The sequence below is a fragment of the Myotis daubentonii genome, chromosome 1 (assembly GCF_963259705.1).
Source record: "Myotis daubentonii chromosome 1, mMyoDau2.1, whole genome shotgun sequence".
In the NCBI taxonomy this organism is placed as follows: domain Eukaryota; kingdom Metazoa; phylum Chordata; class Mammalia; order Chiroptera; family Vespertilionidae; genus Myotis; species Myotis daubentonii.
Window position 1 is genome coordinate 188,000,536 of NC_081840.1, and position 27,400 is coordinate 188,027,935.

At 39.4% G+C, this 27,400-nt stretch overlaps 1 protein-coding gene across 1 annotated transcript in view; it reads right to left on the bottom strand.

Annotated features, from left to right (window-relative positions):
• NPFFR2 (neuropeptide FF receptor 2) overlaps positions 1-23,776 on the bottom strand; it is a 66,938-nt gene extending 43,162 nt beyond the window's left edge. The window contains 1 exon segment of the mRNA XM_059682213.1: positions 23,657-23,776. The gene's annotated coding sequence lies outside the window, so the exon portion shown is untranslated.
• Between the last annotated feature and the right edge of the window lie 3,624 nt (positions 23,777-27,400).

Consider the following 27,400-nt stretch of genomic DNA (forward strand, 5'->3'; position numbering starts at 1 on the left):
GACTTCTTGGTGGGGATCACTTCATAAGTTACATAAATGTCTAACCACTGTACTGTACACCTGAAAGTAATATAATATTGACTATCAAATGTAATTAAAAAAATAAAAATAAATTAGAAAATAAAAGATATATTTTGGTGTTCCCACAGGATGCATAACTCTTTCTTAAGCCCTATATCATCTTATACTGTTTATATTCAACTGAATATCTACCAACAATCATGTATTAAATATTATTAAAAAATTAATATTTATTCTGTATTAGCAACAAACTGTTACTACTCTTCTAAAACATATTTCTTTAAGAGAATCCACTTTTGAAGAATATCATACAATATGAATAATGCTATTTTAAAGTATTCTGAATACTAAAATAACTAACACAATTCATCTGTTGCATTTTTTCACGTTCAAATAAATAGACATGAAGTTATTTTCTTATCATCAGTCAGAAACTTAGGGAAAATATATAGATTATTTCTCTGTACCTGCACTTCTAGAATGTCCTTAAGACAATTTTTCATTGTCATTTTATCAACTTACATGCTAAGAAGCCTAAATAGCACATTATAGTGATAAGAACAGCTTAAAATGATGCAGCCTACCACAGTTAGACAGAAATACAGAGTTGTTCATGTTTTGGACCATTGGAGCACACTCAGTAAGAGTTCAGTCAGGAAGGAAACCCAGTGAGACATGGTATCTATTATAGGAACTGTACTTTACACCAGAGGTCAACGAACTCTTCCTGCAAGGAGCAAGATAAATGTTTTTGACTTTGTGGGCCCAAGGTCTCTGTCACAACTACTCAAATCTGCTGTATAGCACAGAACAGCCAGAGACAATACACAAACAAAGAGCTAGGGCAGTGGTTCTCAACCTTCCTGATGCCGCGACCCTTTAATACAGTTCCTCAGGTTGTGGTGACCCCCAATTTCATTGTTACACATTGAACATAATTAAAGCATAGTGATTCATCACAAAAACAATATGTAATTATATATGTGTTTTCCAATGGTCTTAGGCGACCCCTGTGAAAGGGTCGTCCAGCCCCCGAAGGGGTCGCGACCCACAGGTTGAGAACCGCTGCTGTAGAGATTGTATAAAGGGACTGGAGGCAGGTCTATGGGAAGCTGATGTCTCCGTGTGGCTGCCACCTCTGTTGGTCCTCAGGGCCAGCAGTTGGGAGGAGCGTGATGTGGAGTGGAAAGAAGTGAGGAAAACTGAGCACCTCCTTATCTCTTTGTCACTGCCTCTTACCCTTAAGTCCTTGCAAGAGTAATGGCTACTGCATCCCTTTAACCTCCGCAGTTTAAAGAGATGTCCCCTCTTAACCAACTATACAGGTTAAGGATATTCTAGAAAACAATTTAACAACATTGATACTATAACAAATTGCTATGTTCTATCTTTGGACCACAGATGAAAGTGAGGCAGGAAGAGTCTCATTTTAGCATAATGTAACTGCAGGAGAAGAAATCTTCCCTGGATTTCTCAGTGCCCTGGTCCCTGAAATATACAATTGCATACAATATAAATACCGATAATGTTTGTTTTTACTCCCCCTAGAAACATTTAGATTAGATCAGTACTCGTTTGTTTCCCTGATGATGAAATAAGTCGCTCTCATGCAAAAGGCTAATAAACTTTCTAGTAATCGCCCCAAGAGGCCAACGGTTATATCCTGCGATAGGCATTAGGTTCACTCCAAAAGTGAGACCCTATCCCGGAGATTTACAGGAAGGCTTTAGTGTTATCTTCCTAGGTGTTTCGATTTCAAAAGCGATAAATCCCAGGCCCTTGGAGACATAGCTAGTTTGCAATAGCTAGACATGCTGAACCTATTTGGCTTCTGAAGGATTGATTATAAATCAGAGAGCTAGAGTACCATTCATCCCTTTGCCTCTCCAGGAGACTTTCTCAGGAAAAGAGAGGGAATTGGCTTCTTTTCTCTTTATAAACACACAAAAAATTATTATTTTTTGTCTCCTTTACCTCTCAAATTATATGTCAATTGTTTAGGGCATTTCTTCAGGTGGCTCTTACCCTGCCAGCCTTGCAGGGTTGCTGGGCGTAGGGGGCCTATGCTGCAATGTTAATTTGGCTATTGTCTTTCTGTGATTATAAATGAAGCTCTTTTCCCTAATCCCAGCCACCTCACCTCCTGTGTTTGAAGCATCGTTCTTTCTTTCTTTCTTTCTTTCTTTCTTTCTTTCTTTCTTTCTTTCTTTCTTTCTTTCTTTCTTTTTCTTTCTTTTTTTCATCATCTCTCTATCTAGAAACATATATTTGCACAAATGGGATAACATCTTAGATCATTTACATTTTCTGATATCACAGTAATACATTGTTTCATCAAACATAAACTATCATAAATTATAAAGATGCAACTTTATTTTATATACTGCCAACAAAAAAAGTGTGACAATTAAACACTCAATACTTTTTTCCCTGGTGATTTTATTTGGAATTTATTAATAGGGTGCTCATAGATTTTAACAGAGAAATGACAACAGAATGAATAGCTAAGGCTGTTTATCCAGTGTAACCAATGACAACTATATCATGACTATAACTTTTCTGACAGTGTTGTTAGGCACCACTAATTCTAAGACATGTCCTCATTTATGGATATTCTAATAATTTATGGTTATTCTTAGAACGGCTAAACTACAATATGAATAAAATAAAGTCATCAGCTGCGAGTGAAGCAGGGGGTGAAGAGTTTACTAGAAATCCAAAGAGGGAAAATAAGTTATACAATTTTATATGCAAAAGAGAATAATAGAGCTTATAAGAGAAATGCAGAATGAAAGGCAGGGATTGAGGCTACCTCTGCATTCTAGGTTAATGAGACTGAAAGAGGAATCAGTTATGTAATTGTGTGATTTTTCTTCAGCACAATCGGACTTTTCAAAATAGGCATTGATTATAAAGATATTTGGATTTTGTTTTTGCTTTTTAAAAATATATTTTTATTGATTTTGTTTAGAGAGAAAAGGAGAGGGATAAATAGAAATATTGATGAGAGAGAAATATCAATCACTGCCTCCTACATGTCCCCTACTGGGAATCGAGCCCACAACCCAGACATGTGTCCTGACTGGGAATCGAACCAGCAACCTTTTGGTGCATGGGTCGATGCTCAACCACTGAAGCACACTGGCTGGGCTAAAGATGTTTGGTTTTAACTCTATTCAGAATTTTTCCTAAGATAATAAATTGGAAGAAAACTTCTGCCTCTGGGAAGACAGAGTAGACATTTTCCCCCTATTATTCCGCTAAGTACAACTGAAACCCCTGGACATTACATAAAACAAATATAAGAAAATTCTGAATAGTGCAGAGAAGGCAGACCGGATAGGGATATTGGGACTCAAGGAACAACAAAGTAGAGAGGTCCCTTGGTTTTCCTTTTGCTTCATATATTTCAGACTTGAAGCCAAAGATATAGGCAACCTGGAAACGTCAAGGGGTGTTCAAATCTGCTCTCTCTAGCCAAAGAACCAGAAATGGGGAAGAACAGTAAGGCAGCAGACTTATAAACAATAACCACCAAGTCCAAACAAACACCTTATAAAATCTGGCCCATCTATACCCATGCCAGCAAAGGCCAAGAGAGTAGACTAAACTTCTACTCTCATGATTCTCTAGCAAGGTACTGAAGGCTCCTCACCATGGTAGTGTCAGAGAAAACCAAGTGGAGCTTGGACTGTCACCACTGCCCGGCAGCAACAAGCCCTCTTCCCTCCCCTGGGAGTGATGGCCACTGAGAAACAGTACTGAGGCAAAGCTAGGCCTCACAGTAAGGGAAGTATCAATAGAGGCCTATTGGGGGCCAGGACTTCTACCCCTACACAGAAATAACCAACACCCATTCAGCCCTGGATATAAACAGAAACCTGGGCTCTATGTCTACCTGGAAGTACAGGGTGAATTGGTTAAATAAACTGTGGTACATCTATATCATGGAATACTACTTAACAGCAAAAGAAATGAATTATTGATATATACAAAAAAATGGATAAATCTTCAGGGTATTATACAGTGAGGCCTTGACTTACGAGTGTCCCGACTAACAAGTTTTTTGAGATACGAGCCGTCTCTCGGCCGATACTTTGCTTTGAGTTGCGAGCTAAAATTCGGGTTACGAGCCAGCTTGAGATACCCCACCACTAGTTGGCACAGCGAACGTCACAGTGAACGCCACAACATCAGCCCAGCATCACGTGTCTCACTCGTTCACTTTATGATTTGACATATGAGTAATTTGAGTTATGAGCTCTGTCACGGAAAGAATTAAACTCGTAAGTCAAGGCCCCACTGTACTAAGTTTAAAAAGCCAGTCCCAACAGATTGTATATCGTATGTTTTTATTTTTATAACATTGTTGAAATAGAAGAACAGATTAGTGGTTTCCAGAGGTGGGGGTTCTGATTGAGAGGGAAGTGGATATGGTTATAAAAGTGCAACATGAGGGATTCTTTGGATGGAAATGTTCTGTATCTTGACTTAATGTCAACATCCTGGTCATAATATTGTACTACATAATCTTGCAGGATGTTACAAGAGAAGTTGTGTGAAGAATATAAAGGATCTCTTTGTGGACAGTTCTCAAAACTACATGTGGATTTTAAATTATGTAAAAATTTAAAAAAATGGGAGAGATAGTAAATTAGTTAAGAGCATTTACAAGGAGCATTTACATGATACTGAATAACATGAAATCAAGTCAGGAGATAGAATCTGTTGGGTATATGAATAATGAAAAAAATAGTAAGGTCCTTGAATTAGAAATGGGTTTTTATTTTTATCATTTAAGCGTGTAGATAGAATTTACCTTTTTAGGGTATATATATGGTCTTTGACAAATGTATACAATCATATGACCATCATCATAATACAGATAAAAAATAATTTCATTCAGTCACAACATTCTTCCATGTGCCACTTTGTAGTCAATACCAACTCCAGCCACTGGCAACCACTGATCTATTTTCTGTCCCTACATTTTTCCATTTGCAAAATTATAAAAATAAAATAATGCATATTATTCTATCAATAGTTCATTCTTTTATGTTGTTGAATAGTATTCAATTATTTGTGGAGAAACTGTTATCTAAAGTTTCTTTTTACATACTCTAGTTGAGGGACATTTGAACTTTTCCAGCTTGAGACAATTATCAACAAAGCCATGATAACATTCCTATAGAGGTTTTTTTTTTTTTTTTTCTGAATACAGTTTTCATTTCACCTGGATAAATATGTAGGTGTGGGATTGCTAGGATATATTGTAAGTGTATCTATAACAAACAGCCAACTTGTTTTTCTGAACAGCTATACCATTTTGTGTTCTTAATCACAATATATGAAAGTTTCATTTACTTTTCATCTTTACTAGCACTTTGTATTATTTTCTTTTTTTAAAAAAAATTAGTCATTTCCCTGGCCGGTGTGGCTCAGTTAGTTGGAGCATGGTCCAATATACCAAAAGGTCATGGGTTCAATTCCTGGTAAGGGCACATACTTAAGTTGTGGGTTTGATCCCCACTGGGGCACTTAAGATAGGTAACCGACATTGATGTTTCTCTTTCATGTCAATGTTTCTCTCTTTCTAAAACCAATAAACATATCCTTGGTGAGGATTTTAAAATTAGTCATTTTAATGGGTATATAGAGATATATCAATGTGATTTTTTAAAAAATATATTTTTATTGATTTCAGAGAGGAAAGAAGAGAAAGAGAGATATAGAAACATCAATGATGAGAATCACTGATTGGCTGCCTCCTGCCCACCCCAACACTGGGGATCAAGTCCACAAACCAGGCATGTGCCCTGACAAGGAATCAAACCATGACCTCCCAGTTCATGGAACAATGCTCAACCACTGAACCACACTGGCTGGGCAAAGTGATTTTAATTTACATTTTCCTAACGATAATGGTGGTGAGCATATTTCCAAGTGCTTACTTGCTATGTATATATCTTCTTCAGTGAAATGTATGCTTAAATCTTTTGCCAATCATTGAGTCATTTCCTTAATTTTCAATTTTGAGAGATTGTTATATATTTCAGATACAAGTCATTTATCACATGTGTGGTTTACAAAAGACTTTCCAACTTTTTGGTTTGCTTTTTCATTCTGTCAACACTGGCTTTTTAAAAGTAGAAGTTCCTAATTTTTATGAATTCCAATCTAAGAATTTTATTATTCCTAACCAGGATTATAAATATTTCCTCCTGATTTCTTCTCCATGGTTTATTATTTGAAGTTTTACATTTAGGTCTTAAAGCCATTTTGAGTTAATTTTTGTATCAAGTATGAGGTATGCGGTATGGATTTAGATTCTTTTTTTGGGGGGGAGGGGAAACAGATGGATACCCTATTCTTCCATCACTATTTGTTGAAAAGATTAAATTAGAAGTTTTACAGTTGAAGTATTGCTGGAGTGATATGCTAAAGTAAATCAACTGGATGGAAAAGAGTGTTTCCTGAAATAAAGCTTTCAGATGGTAGTGTAAAAGTAAAACATAAAAATGATATGGTACATGTAGGAAAATATAATTTCAGAAAAAGAGGTCAATAAACTGAGAAGCCACAATAAATCCTTTGCATTATATTGATGGCACCAAGAAAAAGAATTGAGAGAGAGTGAACCAGGTGCTAAAGATATCATTGAAAAAGTGAGAGATGATGCATGGTTGTTTTTCTGTTTGTTTGTTTGTTTTAATATATTTTATTGATTTTTTACAGAGAGGAAGGGAGAGGGATAGAGAGCTAGAAACATTGATGAGAGAGAAATATCAATTTAGCTACCTCCTCCTGCACACTCCCTACTGGGGATGTGCCCGCAACCAAGGTATATGCCCTTGACTGGAATCGAACCTGGGACACTTCAGTCCGCAAGACGACGTTCTATCCACTGAGCCAAACCAGTTAGGGCGCATGGTTGTTTTATGACCTGAGCTTTGAAAAATCTAGAGATTTAAATTTTTTATTGAATTTATTGGGGTGACATTGGTTAATAAAATTACATAGATTTCAGGCATACAATTCTACAATACATCATCTGTATATTGTATTGTGTGTTCACCACCCCAAGTCAAGTCTCCTTCTATCTCCATTTATCCCTCTTTACCCTCTCCTACCTCCCCCACCCCCCTTTCCCTCTGATAATCACCATACTGTTGTTGTGTCTCTGAGGGTTTTTCTTTTGTTTGTTAGGGCTTTTAAAAGAAGATGGAAGATTCCCCAAGTTGATCTTTAAGTTTATTACAATTTATATCAAAATCTACAGAAGCACGTGTTTGTTTTTTTGACATAAACAAGTTTATTCAATACTTTATATGAAAAGCATAGGACCTATAATATCTAAAACAACTTTGAAAAAGAAAAATAAAGTGGAAGAAATCCCTTTATCTGATACTAAGTCTTTCTAAATAGCTATATTCAAAAGTCAGTGTGGGACTGGTGAAGGGATAGACACATAGAGAATGCTGAAATAGACACATCCAAACTGATTTTGACAAAAGGTGCAAAAGCAATTAAATAGAATCATACTGAGTTGAAAAGGATAAATCTCAATTTTCTATACTCGATATTTCAATTTATATAACATTCTTGAACAGACAAATTGTAGAGATGGAGAACAGGTCAGTGGTTGCCAGGGTTTAGGCAGGTAGGGAGGTGGGAAGTGGTGCTGCTATAGAAGTGTAGCACAAGGAATGCTTATGCTGGAATATTTCTGTAGCTGGACTATGGGAGTGGTCAAATAGATCAACCGAGGCCATCAAATTGCATAGAGCTAACACACCATACTTAAAACTGGTGAATCTGAACAAGGTTGGTGGGCTGTACCAATGTCAAGTTCCTGGTAGTGTTATTGTACCATAGTTATACAAAATGTTACCATTGAGGGTGCTAGAAGCCAATTCCAGAATGTCAGCAGGGCTGAATCATCTGGGAATGGCTAAAGGGCATTTCCCCAAACCTGGAAAGGATACATAAATTGATTGCTTGCTGCCAGACAGCTGAGGGCATCTTAATCTACATGTTATTGCCTCCTCCTGGCCAAATTCCTGAACTGCCGAAGGCAATTCCCCAATCTGACAATGGATTCTGTACCTAACCCTACCCTTTGATGTGTATATCTCCACCTTGCCTTAGGACAAATTGTGTTAATAAAAAGCAAGGGGTCCTGAGACAAAAGAATTTAGTTCCTTTAGCTAGGTCTTCTCTGACTCCCCAAATGCCTTTTAAAATTATGTTTCATCTGTGGACTCTCATTTAATTTATGCACAGCCCTCCTCCAGATTTCTGAACCCTCTATATGCCGGATCAAGAACCACCGGCAGAGGGAAACTGAGTGAAGGGCATATGGGATCTCTCTGTATTATTTCTTACAATTGCATGTGAATATAGTTATCTCAAAATAAATGTGTGTGTGTGTTTTTAAAAGAGGATGAAAGTAAAAGGATTTGGCCTGAGCCAACTTTGTTTCTTTAGTTCTTAGTAAAAAAAAAAAAAAAAAAAAAAAAAAAAAAGTAAACTTTCAAATACTACTATTTAGATGTTAGACTTTTGAAAATTTTACTAGTTATATGCATGTAAATCTTCACTTTAAAAAAAAAATGTGGCTGGTTAGACAGTATAGTCAACTTTTATTACAAATCAGCTGCTGCAATTAAGAAATAAGAACATGATTTTTCAAATTATATTTAATAATGGATAAGGCAGCCAAATTCTGAAGAACTCTTCAAAACTAAAGCATCATAATTTATGCCTGATAACGATGGCATCTCTTACAGAGCAAACATTAAGCGATAACATCAATTATAGATGATAAGAGATTGGATACCATTCTTTTCCTACTATTTATGTACTTTTTAATATAAGGATGGTTCTACTAAAGAAAAGAGGAAATGTCACCACCATACCACCCCCACACATACACACAAAATAAATGACCTTTAAAATGTCTATGTGGAGACTGAAAACCAAAGCCAATTTACACTCACTTTTTCTGAGTAAAATATCTCCTAAGGCAAATCTAGTTTTTGTAAGAAAACGTCAGTTAATACTGCCCAAGAGCTAAGATGTGTGAAAGCACTGCCATAGCAAAATAGGCAAGAGGGACCAAGTGGAAATTAAAGCCCTGTGGAAAGTCTCTTAAAACTGAGGACACATCTGTGCTAAGAGATTTAATGGTTGCTCTTAAAGCTTTTATTGAGGAGTGAGCTCCTTCGAGTGAAGGTTTCAAGTGGGTGTCTGTCAAGGTCTGTAGCACTTCCAGTTTCAGTGTTGAAGACTGGCTAATGAATAGACTTTCAGGGATACTAATCGTTAACCTAACTCTGTTTAAAAGAACTTCATCTATTCAAGGGCTAAAATCATGGAAGGCATATATGTTTTGTGTTCACCTCATGGAAAGTCACCTGGAAAGAGAACCCCTGCCATGTGCCACTGTTCTAGGCTCTTGGGAAACAGCAGTAACCAAAGAAAAAAGGCCCTGCTCTCGGAGGTGGGGAGAGATAATAAACAAGTAAATGTGTAATAGGAAAGGTGAAATATTAAGTTAGGATAAGGTGGGACAGGAAATGCAGGGGTGGGGTGGTTACTAGTAGGGTGATCAGGGAAGCTGGGAACTGACATTTGAGCAGAGTTCTGAAGGTCATACAATGGCGAATCTTCTGGAGATCTGGTAGGGTGACTATGAGACCAGATTTGCCTGGGATGGCCCCAGAATCCTGGTGCTGCCTTGGTGTAATTATTATTGTACTCCCTTTGTCCTCCAATACAAACTGCTTAGTCCATCTATTTCTGGGAAAAGACTACTCCCAGCAGAAGGAAGTGAGACTGTGAATGGCGGTGCATTGTGTTCTGTGAGCAGCAAAGAGACCACGTTGACTGGAATACAGTACATTAGAGGAAAATGTATATCATCCTGGATCAATTTTTGTTATTTATATTATAATATGATAAGAAATTAGTTTTTCTTCCAAATTCAATAATTATACTAACACATGACCAGGAATTTCTTGAAAAGACATTAATATTGGAGGTATTATAATATATACCTATTCATATATATTTCTTCAGACAATAACCTATTTCTCTCTAATTTGTTTAATAGTTGCTTGTTGTTCCTTCATTCTTTTTTCTCCTTCTAGAATTATTTGCATGTTAGGTATCTTTTGTTATTTCCATTTCATTCTATTTTGTCTTTGATTTTTTTTTCCTAGAGAACTATTTCTTTAATATGATGTTCCTAGTCACTGATTCAGTTCTCAAATATAAACATTATCTTTTTCTACTTGCTTACAGAATTATTTGATTACCAAATAATTTCCTTTTATAAAGTTTTTTCATACTCTAAATCCTTTCTAATGTTCTTAACAATATGATTGTGCAAATTGCCTCTATCATGTACAGTAATTGTGTATTTCTCTGAACCCCCTGTGCTGGTTGTTTTCTTTCAAATTTCTCTTTCTGGCCACAGACATCTTAGATGCATCAATATTGCCCTCTATCATTTGCCTACTCATGTCCCTCTTCATATTTAACAGGCAGATGAGGCTGTGAGCATCTCTCTGCAGTGGCATGCTAGGGAGCAAGAGTCCCAACATTGTGGGCTAGTGCTGTGTTCATCTTCAGATAGTAGTGCCTCCCTTACCTAAAAGTAATGTTGATTAGACCTAAACTAGCTGCTAGAATATGTAGCCTTAAACATAAAGTATACCTGAAGACATTAAATTATTATGAGTCATATGGAAAGTAACACCCAAATTTTCAGAAAAAAGGAAAAAAAATCTCTGGAGATCTGGTAGGGTGACCATGAGACCAGGTACCAAACAGTTCCAAATAGTTTATTCAATGCTGAGTTGTTTTGTTTGGATTTTGGACAAACTATATGCTACGTTTACATCTCTCTCTATATAAAAAGCTAATATGCAAAGTGTCCCCTCGGGAGTTCAACCAGGGGACTGGGAGTTTGATCGCTCGCTATGACATGCACTGACCACCAGGGGGCGGTGCGGAACGAAGGAAGGCCCTGGCCAGCAGCTGGAAGGAAGGCCCCAATCAGCCCTGATTACCAACCAGGCCTGGGGACCCTACCCGTGCACAAATTTCATGCACTGGGCCTCTAGTTTTAATAATAATTCCTTATTGCATTGATCCTTACCATATGTAATGCATTGTTATTGTCATACATAGTCCATGAGCATTAACTCTCAAAGTTTCTTCAATGCAAGGAGATTATCTACTTTTCCTAGCTGGCACAGCTGAGCCACAGAGAAGGTAGGTGGCTTGTCAAAGGTCCCAGCAGGTGGGAGAACCCAGGTAGTCTGGGTCCTACTCTTAACACTGTCAGTTTGCCTAGTGACAGATTAGCACTAGTCCCCCCTCTTCTTTAGTCTCCCTGTATCACAAGAAACACCTTGAGCTCAGTGAGAGTGGGATTTGGAAAGTGGAGGAGAGGCAGAACCATATTTCACTCCTTCAACAGTGACAGCTATGTGGGCCTCAGCAGGTGTACGTCTTTCACTCAGTCCCGCCAGGTACTGCCTAAACCATGGGTTTCAGTGCTGCAGTCCCATAGGATCCTGGTTCCATGTCTTCCCGATTTTCTAAAGCCTGATAGAGAACGTGAGATACAGCAGCGTCTTTCCCTGATCATTGGTCCTTCAGCACATCCAGTGCTTTTGTGAGCATAATTCCCTGAATAAAATGCCTTTCTGCTATTGCAGTGGTTCTCAACCTTCCTCATGCTACGACCCTTTAATATAGTTCCTCATGTTGTGGTGACCCCCAACCATAAAATTATTTTCATTGCTACTTCATAACTGTAATTTTGCTACTGTTATGAATCATAATGTAAATATCTGATATGCAGGATGTATTTTCATTGTTACAAATTGAACATAATTAAAGCATAGTGATTAATCACAAAAACAATATGTAATTATATATGTGTTTTCCGATGGTCTTAGGCAACCCCTGTGAAAGGGTCGTTCAACCCCCAAAGGGGTCGCGACCCACAGGTTGAGAACCGCTGTGCTACTGAAAGCCTGTTCTACAGTATGGGCATACTCTGAAAGCATGGGTTGGTATGCTAATAAACACACTGTTACTGAACTGGCTTCCCTGACAGTTATCTCCCACCCACCACCGGCCAGTTGTAACATTGGCTTAGAAAGAAGAGATGTCTGTGGCAAGCTCATCTGCCCAGACATGTCTACCCATTAGAACGAGCCCTGCACAACACAGTAATGCCTTGAGCTAAGATGTTAAGATGGATATGACATCATTTTCCAGCTTCATTATGATTTTATGAGACCACCATTGTATGTGTGGTCCACTGATGACCGAAACATCCTTATGCTGTGCATGACTGTACAACATAGTGTCTATAGTCAACATTATAGCATTGTGCACTTCAAAATTTGTTGAGAGGGTGGATCGCATATTAATTTTTTTACCACAAACAAAAACAAAAAGACACAGTGGAAACTTTAGGAGGTACTGAATGTGTCTATTACCTTGAGTGTGGTGATGATGTCATGGGTGCTTGCATATGTCCCAACTTATCAGATTGTACACATTGGATATATGCAATTATTCTATATAATAAAAGCCTAATATGCTAAGTGTCCAGTCAGCTGTTCAACCAATCGAAGTGTAATATGCTAATGATATGCTAAGGCTGCCCAACTGCTCGCTATGACTTGCACTGACCACCAGGGGGCAGACACTCTGACCGGTAGGTTAGCTTGCTGCTGGGGTCTGGCCAATCGGGACTGAGCGACATGACTGGACATGCCCTGGAGCCCTCTCACAGCCCTCCCCCTCTGGCCAACCTCCTGTGCCCCCCCTCCCCCCTCCCCCCGCCCCAATCGTGCACCAGTGGGGTCCCTCAGCCTGGCCTGCACCCTCTCGCAATCCGGGACCCCTTGGGGGATGTTGGAGAGCCGGTTTCCGCCCAATACCACAGGCCAGGCCAAGGGACCCCACTGGTGCCTGAATTCGTGCACCGGGCCTCTAATTTATATATTACAATTATACATAAACCAATAAAGCTTCTCAAAATAAATAAAACATTTTTAAAGTGGGAGAAAACAAAGGCTGAGGAGAATGACAGGTCTTATTGTAAATTTAGATCAGGTGTTGATTCTATTTACTCACCCTTCTAGCAGTACCGCTTTTGCAGGAAGAAATCAGCAGAGGCCCTGCATCCTGGTATGCAGCTCTGTCTGAGAAATATCTTTCCCTGTGTGAACTGTCAAAGACTGTAGGAACTAGTTTGTTTTTACTTGGCAGACTGCAGTATATCTTCCTTCCTTTACCTAAGGGCTATGTCAAACTATGTCAGTTCTCCAGCTTGATTTCATGAGCTATCCTGGGGGGACCTTGCTCACATTCCTCCTACTGATGTACTAAAACGATGAAATCGCATTAATCAGACCTGGTGAGCAGAAAATAGTTAACACAGTAGATACCTTGATAAGACACATGAATACCAGAGGGTAGAAGATATTCCTTATAAAAATTCAGGCATCTGCCACCTTAATAAAGTTTCCAGGGGAGTCGTGGTCTAAGGCATGAGTAGCTATTCCCTGCAGAGGGAGAGCCAGTTGCATCTTGTACCTCTCTATAACAAAGAAGCACAGCACCTGATGGGCTTCTGGCCGCCGTAAACAATATTTACTAATGGATTACTGATGTATTTGCTAAATCAACCCTATGCTTCCTAAATCATAGTGGAGCCCAGAGCAAGAGAAGATTTTGCAGCAGATTCAGGCTGTGGTGTGAACTGCACTGCCACTTCTGCCTTAAGATTATAGGATTCAATTGTGCTTAAAAGATTGTGACAGACTGGTAATGAATGAAAATTATGGCAACTGAAGGGTGAGAAAAATAGAACCAGTCTGAAGGGTTTTACAGCAAATCTATAGCCTCTTATAGAAATGAAAATATTCCATTTCAAATCAGTTACTAACTTGCTACTGTGCTTAGCCTGAGACAGAATTGCTGATTCTATCTATCTATCTATCTATCTATCTATCTATCTATCTATCTATCTATCTATCTACCTACCTATCTATGACACACACTGACCACCCGGGGCAGACGCTCAATGTAGAGCACTGCTCATCCAGAAGACGGACTCCTGGCTCACGGCCGTGGTGGGAGCCTCTCCCGCCTCTGTAGCAGTGCTAAGGATGTCCAACTGACAGCTTAGGTCCACTCCCCACCTTCAGTTGGACATCCCCCAAGGGCTCCCGGACTGTGAGAGGACAGACCAGGCTGAGGGACGCCCCCCGAGTGCACGAATCTCGTGCACTGGGCCTCTAATCTATGTATAAATATTATTGTAAAGCCACTTAACTTTGTCCTTACCTATATAGTGTTAATAGCAGTGGGAAGAAGAAATAGAATTTTAAAAGAATTTTAAACAAATGGATTAGCTTTGTGACTTTACAACTGACCTACTGCTCTAGAATGTGGAAGCGTTACAACAACAAACAGAAAAAAACAGATGTTGAGCTTCTAAAGTAGCCTGTCTCTGTCTCAGGACCTTTGTGCCTTATAGTACAAGCAACCAGTAATAACATCACATTGTCACATATTGCCATCATCTTCTTAGTTCTCTCAGTCTTATATTATCCGAGTTCAGTTTTCCTTACCCAAAAGTTCCATACAACAATTTCCCAAATTTAATCTGGCAACTGCATTCTATCAAAAACAAAAAATACGTATGAAAAACCTTAGTCAGATTATACCAGGATACCAGCTATTTATGACAACTCTCACTGCCATAAAACAAATAATGTCACATAATGTAACATATTTACATGTTTCCTATTTGTTTTTGTTGAACTATAGAGTTTGGAGATTCAAACTTAAACACAGAACCCTTAACTCCACTGCCATGGATACTGTCCCTCATATGTGGAATTTCATGAACAAACTGAACTACCAAGAAAAATAGATACAGACTCATAGAGAGCAGGCAGGCAGCACTGGTGGTGGGAAGAGGTGGTATTGGGGATGTGTAGAGGGATTGAGCAACAAAGAGAGGGAACTCATGGATACGGACAATAGTGTGGGGATTGTGGCAGGGGTAGAGGGGGAGGTAGGAGAGGGCATAGAGGGGCTAAACAGTGATGCAACAAATAAAATGAATTTTAAAAAATCATAATAAAAAATAAAGCAGCCTTATTCCAGTCTGGTAGCTCAGTTGGTTAGAGTGTCATCTCAATATGCCAAGGTTGTGGGTTTGATCTCCAGTCAGGGCACATATAAGAGTCAAGCAAGGAATGCATAAGTAAGTGGAACAACAAATTGATCTTTCTCTCTTCCTCTCTCTCTAAAATAATAATAATAAAAAAATAATAATCAAAATAAAGCAGCCTTCCTAAAGGGAAGAATGCTTTAACCTAGGGTTAAACTTTAGTCTTGTGTGCAACAATAATATACTAGATGGCATGGGTGAGGGAAGAAAAAAAGAACTTGTTATGACATCTTAGATTACTCCAGTATAAATGACTGTTGCATGTTAATAGGAAATAGTGCTTTTTCATTTTTCATTATTTTTTAATTGAATTTATTGGAGTGACATTGGTTGGCAAAGCCATACAGGTTTCAAGTGTGCTACTCAATAAAACATCATCTCACCACAGCATCGTGCGCCTATCGCCCCAAGCAAAGTCCCTTTCCATCCCCATTTCAGTGCACTTTTATATCCATTCTCTTATAACCTGACTTGTGATCATGAGATTTATCACTAACCTAATAACATCAAATGGTCTGTTCTGCAGCTACTGTATTCACACTCAGTCAGCCTTTACTGGTAACATTTTTCTCCTTATATTTACTGTTAACAGGTAAATATAAGAAGTTAGGTTTCCTTTCTACGTGTATAAAAATGTCTTCTATACATGGTCAAAGAAAACTCACTATGATAAGTAATTTTCCAACTAAGACAGTCAAAATGTTGGAAAATTATAATTATATATCTACAAAATAATTATTTTCATTGAAAATGGGCCAAAAATGTGGAAGATATTTTCCCCAATTGCTTGGTATTTTTTTTACATTTAGATAAACCCCATTAAGGAATGTTTGACTATAATTTATTAAAACTGAGCTTGAATCTACTTGACCTGAAACGCTGGCATTCTGTCTCTGTCTGATGTAAAATTTGCAATATCTAATAACTGATATTTGGAATTGTCCATATAAATCTATAATAATAAAAGCATAATGTGCTAATTAGACTGGACAGCCAAAGGACATTCCGGACAACCTTCTGGACAAAACTGGGGCTGCGAGGGCCGAGCCCCTTGCACGAATTTCATGCATCAGGCCCCTAGTATGAATATAATGCCTAAAAGAACATTTGCTTGTGGATCACAGCTTTGTAAGGTGAAGCTCTTAGTCATCAAAGCCTAGTATATCCAAGGCTACAATTGCAGCAGTTTTTAAAAATTCTCCCACCAAACACTTCCCAGCTAATTAAAATAAACGCCGCATTCTGCAAATCAACAACAGTCTGATTTCTACAGTGTTAGCTAAAAGATCATTTCCTAGGCCACTTTACTCATTTTTACTAAAATAACCACCCTCTAAAAATTATATTGTACTATACCTTGACAAGCTAAATTAAAAATCTGTTCATACCGAATACATTAGAATACATGTTGGCTTTGCCAACCTTTACATATACATGTATCTGGACAACAACTTGAAACTCCTCTCTAGGTCTAACAGCCAGCAACCAAAGAAGAAACCCAGCTTTGAAAGTGAGTTTTATAACAGTACTCTATTTAATAAATGTATTTTGGCTCCTCTTTCCAAATAGTGATTTTAAGAGGACATGTTCTAAATTCTAATGGTTCTATTTTTGAAGTGTTATCTGTTTTTCACGTGCATAGAAAACAATCCAATTATGCTGTGCAATGGAGCACTAAAACCAAGGTTAGAGGATAGGTTTTACAATTATGTGAGCATAGTAATAAGTGCTTTCAATTTTAATAACATGTTACATGAGAACAGGTCAGAGGACCTAGTTAAACTACCCATATGGTTTAATTTTCAGGGAAATGAGAACTAGGACTTTCATGTATTTTTTCCTTTACAACCTCTTTAAAAGTTATGAACTATGGTGAATGGCAGTAGTCTAAAGCAGAAAATAGATCAAACTGCAGGACAAAAAAATTGACTCCTCATCTTGACTCTCCCTAAGCTGTATGATTTAATATTTGTACATTTTAGTTTGGTAATCTATAAACTTAGGAAGAAAAATAAAAATTAATGTTCTTTCTAGCTCTAAAACTTCATTATAATGCCAGCAAAACTCATGATTACTGGTTGCTGGTGGAAAAAATATTGGGAAAAGAGATTAAACAAATTTTTTCACATTTTGGCCATATTACCAAAGTATTGTAAAGAAAGTGTCACTATTTATATCTCTTCACACCAAACACATCATGTAAAATATAACTTCCTCACACAGGAGGCTATCCCCATTGCAGTTATAAGTAAATCCATATATTTTCTTTTATTTATTCTTAAGAAATATTTTTACCCCTTGTACTTATAATAAAAGAATTTATAAACTGTTTTTATTATAGCTTTGTTTTGTGGTAAAACTGAATAAAATAAAATTTTCAGGAAAAAACTGAATGTTTATGAAGTAGGGATTGTTTATTGTCCCTTATCATGGGAGATTACACTAATATTTAAAATTTTGCTTTGGGCATTTATATAATTATATGATTTTAAGTAAAATATTTTTTTAAATATATTTTATTGATTTTTTACAGAGAGGAAGGGAGAGAGATAGAGAGCTAGAAACATCGATGAGAGAGAATCATCGATCAGCTGCCTCCTGCACATCTCCCACTGGGGATATGCCCGCAACCCAGGTACATGCCCTTGACTGGAATCGAACCTGGGACCTCTCAGTCCGCAGGCCGACTCTCTATCCACTGAGCCAAACCGGTTTCGGCGTAAAATATTTTTAAAGATGAAAAATTCTCACACCAATGAAACTAACAGAATGGTTGGGTTTAACTTGACCAAAATGTAAATGTTGTGCCATTTTATATTTTAGTCTTTCCTAGTGCTGAGACCCCCATTATTCTTAAAAATCAACATGCACAGATACCATGGGACCTGAATGTACTAGTATATTAAAATGCTGTAGCCAATGATAAAGAAATAGCTTTAAATTTTTTTCCTCCCCTATGAAAGGGAAAAAATATATACAGGTTGCTCTTTTCATTAAGGTAAGAGCAGTGGAAAGAATTAAAAAATAGCAGAAAGAAAGAAGGGGAGGAGCCTAATCCTTAAGCTTTCGCTGGACCTGCAAAAAGATGCAGGAGAATGTGATGTGGGCATGGAAATAAAATTTTCACCAAGCAAATATTTGCTGAGTGTCCACTATGTGCCAGACTGCCTAGGCACTGGGGCAGCAGTAAATATGAAATCATAGGGTATCACACAGAGCTTAGATTCTCCTTTTGGAGGGGAAGATCAAAAACAAGTCCACACATAACGGAGATGTAGTACAAGGAGCAAGGGGGCCAGGCACAGTGACAAGTGGCACAGGGAGGCACCCAGACCTGACACTGGAAAGGCAAAAAAGCATTTCTCCTTGTGCAGCTCTGAGACTAGCTTCCCAAGCAGGGAGAAAAGAATGGCAAGTGCAGAAGCTGTAAGTCGGGCTGAGTACAGTGTGTTCCGGGCTGGAGGGTCCCCAACGAGGACAGGAGGGATGAGAGCTGAGCAGGAAGTCAGAGCGAATGTGTAACTTGGCAGACTGGGGAACTCTCAAGGCTCTACTTCTGTTGGAAAACAAATAGAAGTTACTAAAACCTGGATAATCAAATATACATATATATTTAAAAAAGCAGGCTCAGGGTACTTGGGCAAGCTTGGTGGTCTTCATGAGCCCCCAGGGCCCCTAGTTTTGGAAGAAGCATGAACCACACAGTAGGTCAGAAATCACGTGAGGTAGCTTTTCCAGCTGAATTAAGTAGTAACAAAGGGAAAACCTCCTCAAAGAGGCAGGATTCTAGCCCAAAGCTTCAAGCCTAAAGTAGCATTTAATAGAAATGATATAAATCCCTCCCCAAGGACAAAATGACCCTTGCAAACTTGGTGAAAATGGGGAATTCCAGAGAGAGCCCAGGAGACTGTGAGGCGGGGCGGAGGGAAACACAGGGCTGTACACTGGGCAGAGAGGATACTTGTACAAATGTCATACGCCCTGCTGACTAGAAGGACTGGAAGCTGTGTTCCTGGAGAGAGCCCGCATTTACTATTAGCACCAGCAATAAAGGAACAGGTAAAAAGGAAAGGAAAATTTAGAAAATTTAATAGATATTTTAAAGACTTCGAATGTGGTAGATCCCTATATCAAGGAGGGAAGGTCAGAGAAATCCTCTTTCAATGTCTGCATTTTGCAAGGAGACAAGGGTGTTTGATAAGACCTTCTCTGGAAGAAGCAATTTATCTAAGTGATAGATCCCTGCTGGCACCACCCCCGCACTCACGCCCTCATATGAGAATCATAAGGTCATGAGCAAGGTCTTGAATGGACTTTTTCCTCACTGAGTTTTATGTTCATAGGCAGTAAACTCGAATACAGACAACCGCCGGTTTAACAGGTGATCTGGTGAGGATGACTTTAAGAAATGTTTTCCTCTTGTTCTGTTTCTCTGAATTTCCCCTCTCCTAGACAAAACTTACTTTTTTTTTTTTTTTTTTCTGACTTCAAATTGCAATGTGAGTTGGGACCAAACCAAGTATTTTCACTATAAGAATCACGAGGATTATCTTCATATGAATATACATATGCCCAGACCTGAGTCCAGGTCCCTGGTCTGCAGTGCTGGGGCTCAGGTGTGGATGCTTGGGAAAGCTTCCCAAGTGACTGGTGCTTTCTACATCTGCTTATAAGAACCATTGTCAAGACTGTAATAGTTATTTTATCCTAGATACACAGCTTGTGCTTAAAAGGCTTGGCATGTGCAGAAATTGGTACCTTGACTGTTAGTCTCACCCTGGGGGCCCAGCAGCATAGAATTTAAGTTTGTGGACTTAAAGCCTACACATGTTCATTATCCTGATTCCTCAACCCTAGTAAATATATTTACTCTGGGCAAATTATTTCAAGCCTCAGTTTCCTTATAAACAAAACAGGGATTACGGTTAGACTCAATTTCTAAAACCATGAGGATTAAGTGAGATCATGTATATGAAGTGACAGCTCACTAAAGGTGAGCTATTATTATCTCACTTGGCTTTGGGGAACTATTGTTTTCTTAATGTGTGGGAAGGCAACCAGAGCTCTAATATTCTGATGTGTTTGCTGGACCCTCGGCAGTTTTGAAAATGTAAGTCAACTGAGATTTCTGTAAAGGACTAGAAAAAGGGGTATTGGTCCTGGTAGAAGATGCTTTAGTCTGCAACGGCCACAGTGCAGGTACCTGAACAGAACCCTCTCCACAGCCAAAAATAAATAAAGTGAGAAATATATTTTGGTAATAGTTGGACATGTTCACTTTTCAGTGGCAACAAAGTTAAGGGAGGGCCAATTTCTAGGTTATTTGGTGTGTGGTGTTTTCTTTCTTTTCTTTAAATTACTGGGTTGGTGTGATTGGGGTTGTGCTGCTGCTCTCCTGATGTGATGTGTCCGATGTCCTTCACTCTAAGAGTTGAACCTGGTTTGACAAGGGAACTGGAAGAGGACATGTCTTTTCAGTCTTGTGTGGCAATGAGGTAAATTTAATTTGGAAGGTGTCCTGGCTCATTTTGACTTGTGTGTGTGTATGGGGTGTGTGGGAGGGGGGAGTTGGGGAGATATCAAGGAGGCATTCATCACATGCTTGAGGCTCTGACGCTCCCATCCCCTGACCCCTGTTGCACACTACACCAGCTATACTGCTAAAGGCCACCTGAGCCCGCAGGGGGACTTCTCGGCTCTCCGCTCCTCTTCTTCCCTGCCAGAGCCAGAACAACCTTCAGATTTGTCAGAGATGGTGCCTTAGAAACCATCACTGTGCGTCCCCTACGTGCCAGATGCTGTGTCCAGCACAGCCACACGTATCATCCACTCTAACTGCCCATTTCACACAGCAGACATTGATGTCCAAATTGCCTGGGCCTCACCTAGGAAAGCTGCACTCAAGTGGCAAAACAATGGCACGCCAGCCTTCTCACAGCCTGGATCCTTTGCCCTTTTACCATATGAACAGGGAAACTGCAGTGAAAAGATTTTAGAAAGCATTTTAAAACCCATCCTTTGATGTGTGAGAAATCTTAGACTCTGTGGAATTAAATGATTTGCTGCAGGCACAGAGTCAGTTAGAAGCCTGGCTGGGAAGAAAATCTGATCTCTTAGCTTTTAGAAGTTTTGTATCTCAAAATCTCGTGAGGCACATGAAGGACATGATACCCATTAGGAAGAGCTGTCTCTTGTGGTGACCATTGTCATTCATTGCTGGGGTGCTTTATCTACTTCTGCCTTAGGTTCAATACAGTGAGGGACTTTCTGGACCCTTAACATTCAGCTTTAAGGCAATGGGACAATTCACTTACTGGTAAGAGCTAGTCTATCCCACAGAGCTAGAAGTGAAAACCAAAGGGAAACAGAAAGAAAGGAAAATCCAGCTGTCAACATCAGCTAATGGCAAGCATAAAATTCATGTGTTTAAGAGAATAATTTGGTAAGATTATTAAAAGACTATATAGATATATTTTAAGAAATGTGATGTGATCTCTCTCTCTTTTAATATGTATGACAGTTTAAAATTCTCACCTCAAATCAATCCTCTCTTCACAATAATCGGGACACTATTTTATGAAATGACATTTTTAAATATATGAAGCTTTGAGGAACAACGTTTCCTTATTGCCCCTATTGTAACTGGAAATCTATTTTAGTGCAATAGAGTGAAAATATTCATGATTAGTTATCAGAAGTATTTGCATGAAATTCACATAAAAAAGTCACAAATCACACAAAAGCCAAGAACAATAAATGAACTAATTTTCCAAGAGCTAATAATTCACTGGGTAATAGTGAATTTATACCTATGCATTCCACAGCCATTAACATTTATAAAAGAAAATATTGAAGAACAGAGTAATTTGCAACAGGAGCCATGAGGTAAAAGAATTATAAAAATAAAAAAATTTTGAACATATATTCTTAAATACTTTGTAATGTAGTCACAAAATGCTCAAGAATAAAATTACCTGATAAAACAGATAAGATAGATAAATGAAGGAAAAAAATAAGTTTGAGGTTCAAACTCTCCTAAAGATGCCTATAGACATGAATAAAAATGGCTGGTAGAAAGACCTTGCATTATATGGATCTTAGAAAAACTCACATGACAATGATATATTAGTAATGCACGAGTCATTATCAAGGAATAATGAAAGCACATCTTTGAGTACTACAATATCTACCCTTTCATATTAATATGTACCTTTAAAGATAGTGCGGTCTGTATAGGGAAGCTGTTTTCTTAAATGGCTAAGCTACAGCAGCTTCTGCCATATGAAAGACTGATTGAAAACTGCCTACACTGCCACTCAAATTTCTGCTCATGACAATGGTTCTTCGAGCATTTCATATCAATTTTGCAAATTCAACAATTATTTAAAATATCTCCATTAAGATAATTTCACAAGCTATTTTTGGGTTTAATTAGGATTCCAGCTGAAAACAACAACATTTCAGCTTACAAACCACGATTTACTCATCCTACCTGTCACTGGCTGTCAACTGGAAATGATTTGGATGTATAATGAATGGAAAGAGAAATTTAGTCATTTTATATTTAAGATTCTTTAAAATAAATAAATCTTTGAGATATCTATCTGGCTGAGGGGAAATGGGGTACAAATTAATGTATTTTGGGGGTGGTGGGTTGTTTTATTTTAGTTTTAAAACAAAGAAAGAAAACTGACAGCGCAGAGCAGGTACTTTCCCTGATCTACACCAGACCCTAACTTTGACGGAGGGCTGAGATGTTACTGGAAGTGCTTGGCGGTTTGGCAGAAGAGAGGTGGAACTGGCTTTGTCCGGAAACCCTCTCTCACCTGCAGAAAGAGCTGAAATCTCTAAGTGCCTTCGGCGTCCGGGAACGGGGTGCGAAACTGCCTTTTAGCCTCCTGGCCAGTGGAAACGCACAGGAGGCCGCCTCACATGCGCAAAGATACACAAAGCTCGAGGTAATCGCGGGTGAAGAGACCAGTTTAGAAAACTCTTGCTAGTATCAAGCGCGCTCTCCAAGGAGATTCAACAAAGTTACCACCACACAGCACCAGAGAGAGCATTCGGAGAACTTCATGCTTAAGTGAGCGCCCCTGGTCGCTTGCCCTGATCTTGCTATGTGAGCCTGGGAGCCGGCGTCCACACATGGTCCACGGAGCCCGGCCAGGGAAGCCCCCCGCCCCCAGTCATCAGGCTGGTTGCTGACAATAAAGCGACTCCCTCCTGGAATATGAGTCCGCACAGGGGGCCCGAGGAACTAGGAAGGGCTTGGGGAAAGGTCCGCAGAGTGAAATCGCAAAATCCATAGTAAGTCCCCAATAGATATCAGCAATCAGTCAAGCCCGAGACAGGCGCCCTTACCTGCACACCGCGGAGCCAGGGGACCTCGGGACCAGGAGCGCCCACCCCGGGCTGCAGCAACAGGTTCTGCCCCTGCCCGGCTCCAGCCACCTGCCACCCGGCAGCTCAGCCCGGCGGAGGCGTCTGCCTGAGGGCTGGGCGTCCGCACTCTCAGGGCTCTGCGCTCACCCGCCGGCCCCTCCTGCTCCGCTCCAGGCCACACGTCACTCTCCAGGGGGCGCAGCCAGCTGCTGGGCTTCTGAAGAAGCTATCCACATCCCGCCAAGAGGCACCCGGATACCTTGTGAAATTCAGAATACCGGGTGCAGGGAAGAAAAGAAAGCTTCCCCCAGACTAGCATCCCATCATTGGTTGCCTGGCTCCACACTTGCGGCGAGTGATTTAGCCTCAGTTCCCTGTTTGTAAAATAGAGATGATGATGACAGCACCTGGATAATCGAGAAGTAAATGACTGTTAAGTGCTAATTGCCTGGTCTGGTGCCGGGCACTACATATTAAGCAGTCAATAAACGTAAGCTATTGTTTTGAGCTTCTCTGGGGAATGAGGAATGAGAACTATAAGATTCTAAATGCCCTCTCCAGAGCCTTCTCTTTAGTGATCTGTGAGCCTTTAGGCTTGCAAGAAAACCTCTCTGGGATTCTGGAAACGTGAATTCACATCTTAATTAGAAGGGGAAAGGAGAGAGCCACGGGGAAATGCTCACTGATTCCAACAAGCAAGTCTGCTTAGCTGGAAGTCACTAATAGAGAGATCATGCCCCAAATTGAATGTATTAACTTAGAGCAGTGGTTCTCAACCTTGGCTGTACATTAGAATCACCTGGGAATCTTTTTAAAATCCTGATGTCTGGGCCTCATCCTCCGGAAATTCTGTTTCTTTGTTACTAATGTTGTGGCCCCACCCCATAACAAAGAAACAGAATTTCCGGAGGATGAGGCCCAGAAATCAGAATTTTAAAAAGATTCCCAGGTGATTCTAATGTGCAGCCAAGGTTGAGAACCACTGACTTAGAGGTTTATACAATTACCAAGAAAGGGGTAATTAGCAGTGCTTTAAGAGAGTAAAGGGGTAATTAAAGGTGCTTTAAGAGAGTAAAGCTAGGGTCAGGTGTGAGTACTAAAGTACAGTATGTTAGGTTTGTCAAGCCATAGTGCATAATTTTTCCCAGTCTCTGCTGGACATGGAGGTTCATTGGCTTGTCCAAGACCACAGGGGTCCTTTTTAAATGACAACACTGCCCCTGGAAGTTCTCTTACTATTATATTTGTCTGCGTAAGCCACTGGTAAATGTGGGATACAGGCAAAAGCTGGCTGGAAAGACCTTTTAAAATAGGTTTCCTTGGTCTTGGATTAAAGTTGTAGATTCAGACGTGTGTTTAAATCTGGATTATGACTATGTTGGAGATCTAGAAAGAGGTATCTCTCCCAAGCCTTTGCCAAGTTTAAGGTAGTGATATTGATCCCACTTCTCTGAAGTTTATCAGGATACCCAAGGTGTAGAAAGTCACAGAAAAAAAAACCCAGAAAAAAACAAACAAACAAAAACCACACAACAAACCAGGTAAAGAGATAACTAATAGGAGGCAGGGCTTAAAATAATAAGTTAGTTTGGGGAAAAGAGAGACATTCTGTATTTAATCTGAGATCCTCAAATCAAAGTGCATAATAATAATAATAACAACAACAATAATTGTGGACCATCACTCCACAATCTATTCATTTTAATAGGCTATGAATAATAGCAGTGCTTTCGATGAGACAATGAGGTAATGTCTAGCTTACAAAAATCTATTATAAATTTTAAAAACATAAAACTTGTCAGATAATAATCATGAAGTTATGAGGCACTTGTTGCATCTTACCAAACCACACACTGTGAGAACTATTGTCCTGGTTCTCCTTCTCTACCCCCCAGGCCAGTGGTTGGCAAACCGCGGCTCATGAGCCGCATGCGGCTCTTCGGCCCCTTGAGTGTGGCTCTTCCACAAAATACCATGTGCGGGCGCGCACGTACAGTGCGATTGAAACTTCGTGGCCATGCGCAGAAGTTGGTTTTTGGAAAGGAGATAGACGAAACAAGTATACAAGATGAGTGTGAATGGGAGAGTTGGAAGGGGTCGACCTCAGTGAACGTACCTCAATCAGATTGAGGACGTTTTTTAGCAAAGGCCAGCTTAGGAGTACCCTAATTAAGTTAATAACAATGTACCTACCTATATAGTTTAAGTTTAAAAAATTTGGCTCTCAAAAGAAATTTCAATCATTGTACTGTTGATATTTGGCTCTGTTGACTAATGAGTTTGCCGACCACTGCCCCAGGCCCATGAGGAACCCCATTTAATATACGTGTTCCCTAAGGCTTGGAACTAGCCTCATGCCTCTTATTTATGAACTAAATGTCTAAACATTCTCATCCACACAAGTGGCCTTAACTAGCCTGTATAAGGATATCCAAACATGTATGTCTCCACTCTAGACATTTCTTCAGAGTTCCAGACTCTTACTTGACATTTCTAATTGCTGTCTCCACGTCAACCTCAAATTCAACATGTCTTCTTCCTGAAACATGTTCCCTCACTCAGTTAACGCTTTCCAACCCTCCCCCTTCTCTGCGAACATAAATAAGGTGGCACCCAAGACACCGGCCTGCATGGTGGGGCCGAAACCACATTCTGAGAAGAGCAGAGAAGCAGGACAAACGGAGCCTGAGTCCTTGACTGCTCTGGACAACTTCCCAGTGTTCCTCATCTACTCCTGACCTCTTTTGCATGTGACAGAAACAGAAAGTCACCCTTAAAAAAAAAGACAGACTTTTATGTATCATTACCTATCAGTTGGCCTATTCCTCACATAAGTATAAAATCAATGTAACTAAATATAAGTAGAAGTTACATATTAATACGCACTAAAATGAAAACTAAAAACTAAGTTTTAAAATAGTTTGTCTACATGCTATTTAAAATGATCATGTATTCCCCCAAGCGTATTCCACCCTGTACCCTGGCTTTGGAAACGCTGCCTCACACAGCATGTGAATATATGGATACACGGTGGTGCAGAAGGAAGGATCGAACGTTGCTGACCATATGGCAGCTTGAGGGGACAGGTCCAGGAAGGCACATCAGTAAAGAGAAAGAGAATCTGGCCCCCAGAAAGGAGAGGAAATGAACCAAATGACTAGTGGGAAGGAAGCATAAAGGAAAGCAGGTAGGGAAGAACATAACCTTAGTTGTGTCTTTGATGCAATATTTTCTGAGTCAATTATTTTTGACATAATAGGTTTTTGATAAGCAAAAATCCCCAGATTGATTTTTTAAAATTTTTGCCTCAAGGGTAACCAAGGCTGATATTTGTGTTAAGAAAAAAAAACTAAAGACAAAGGACATAGATTAATTCACATAATTAGAATTAGAAACAGTAAAGAAAGTGACTTGCTAATAATCAGAAAAATGAATATTAAGACAACATTCAAGCACTATTTTCCCATTTAAATCGCAAGAATATGTACTTGTCAGATTGTTATGAAAGGAGCATATTTAACATATTCCTTTTTTTAAAATATATTTTATTGATTTTTTACAGAGAAGAAGTGAGAGAGATAGAGGGTCAGAAACATCGATGAGAGAGAAACATCGATCAGCTGCCTCCTGCACATCTCCCACTGGGGATGTGCCCACAACCCAGGTACATGCCCTTGACCAGAATCGAACCTGGGACCTTTCAGTCCGCAGGCCGACGCTCTA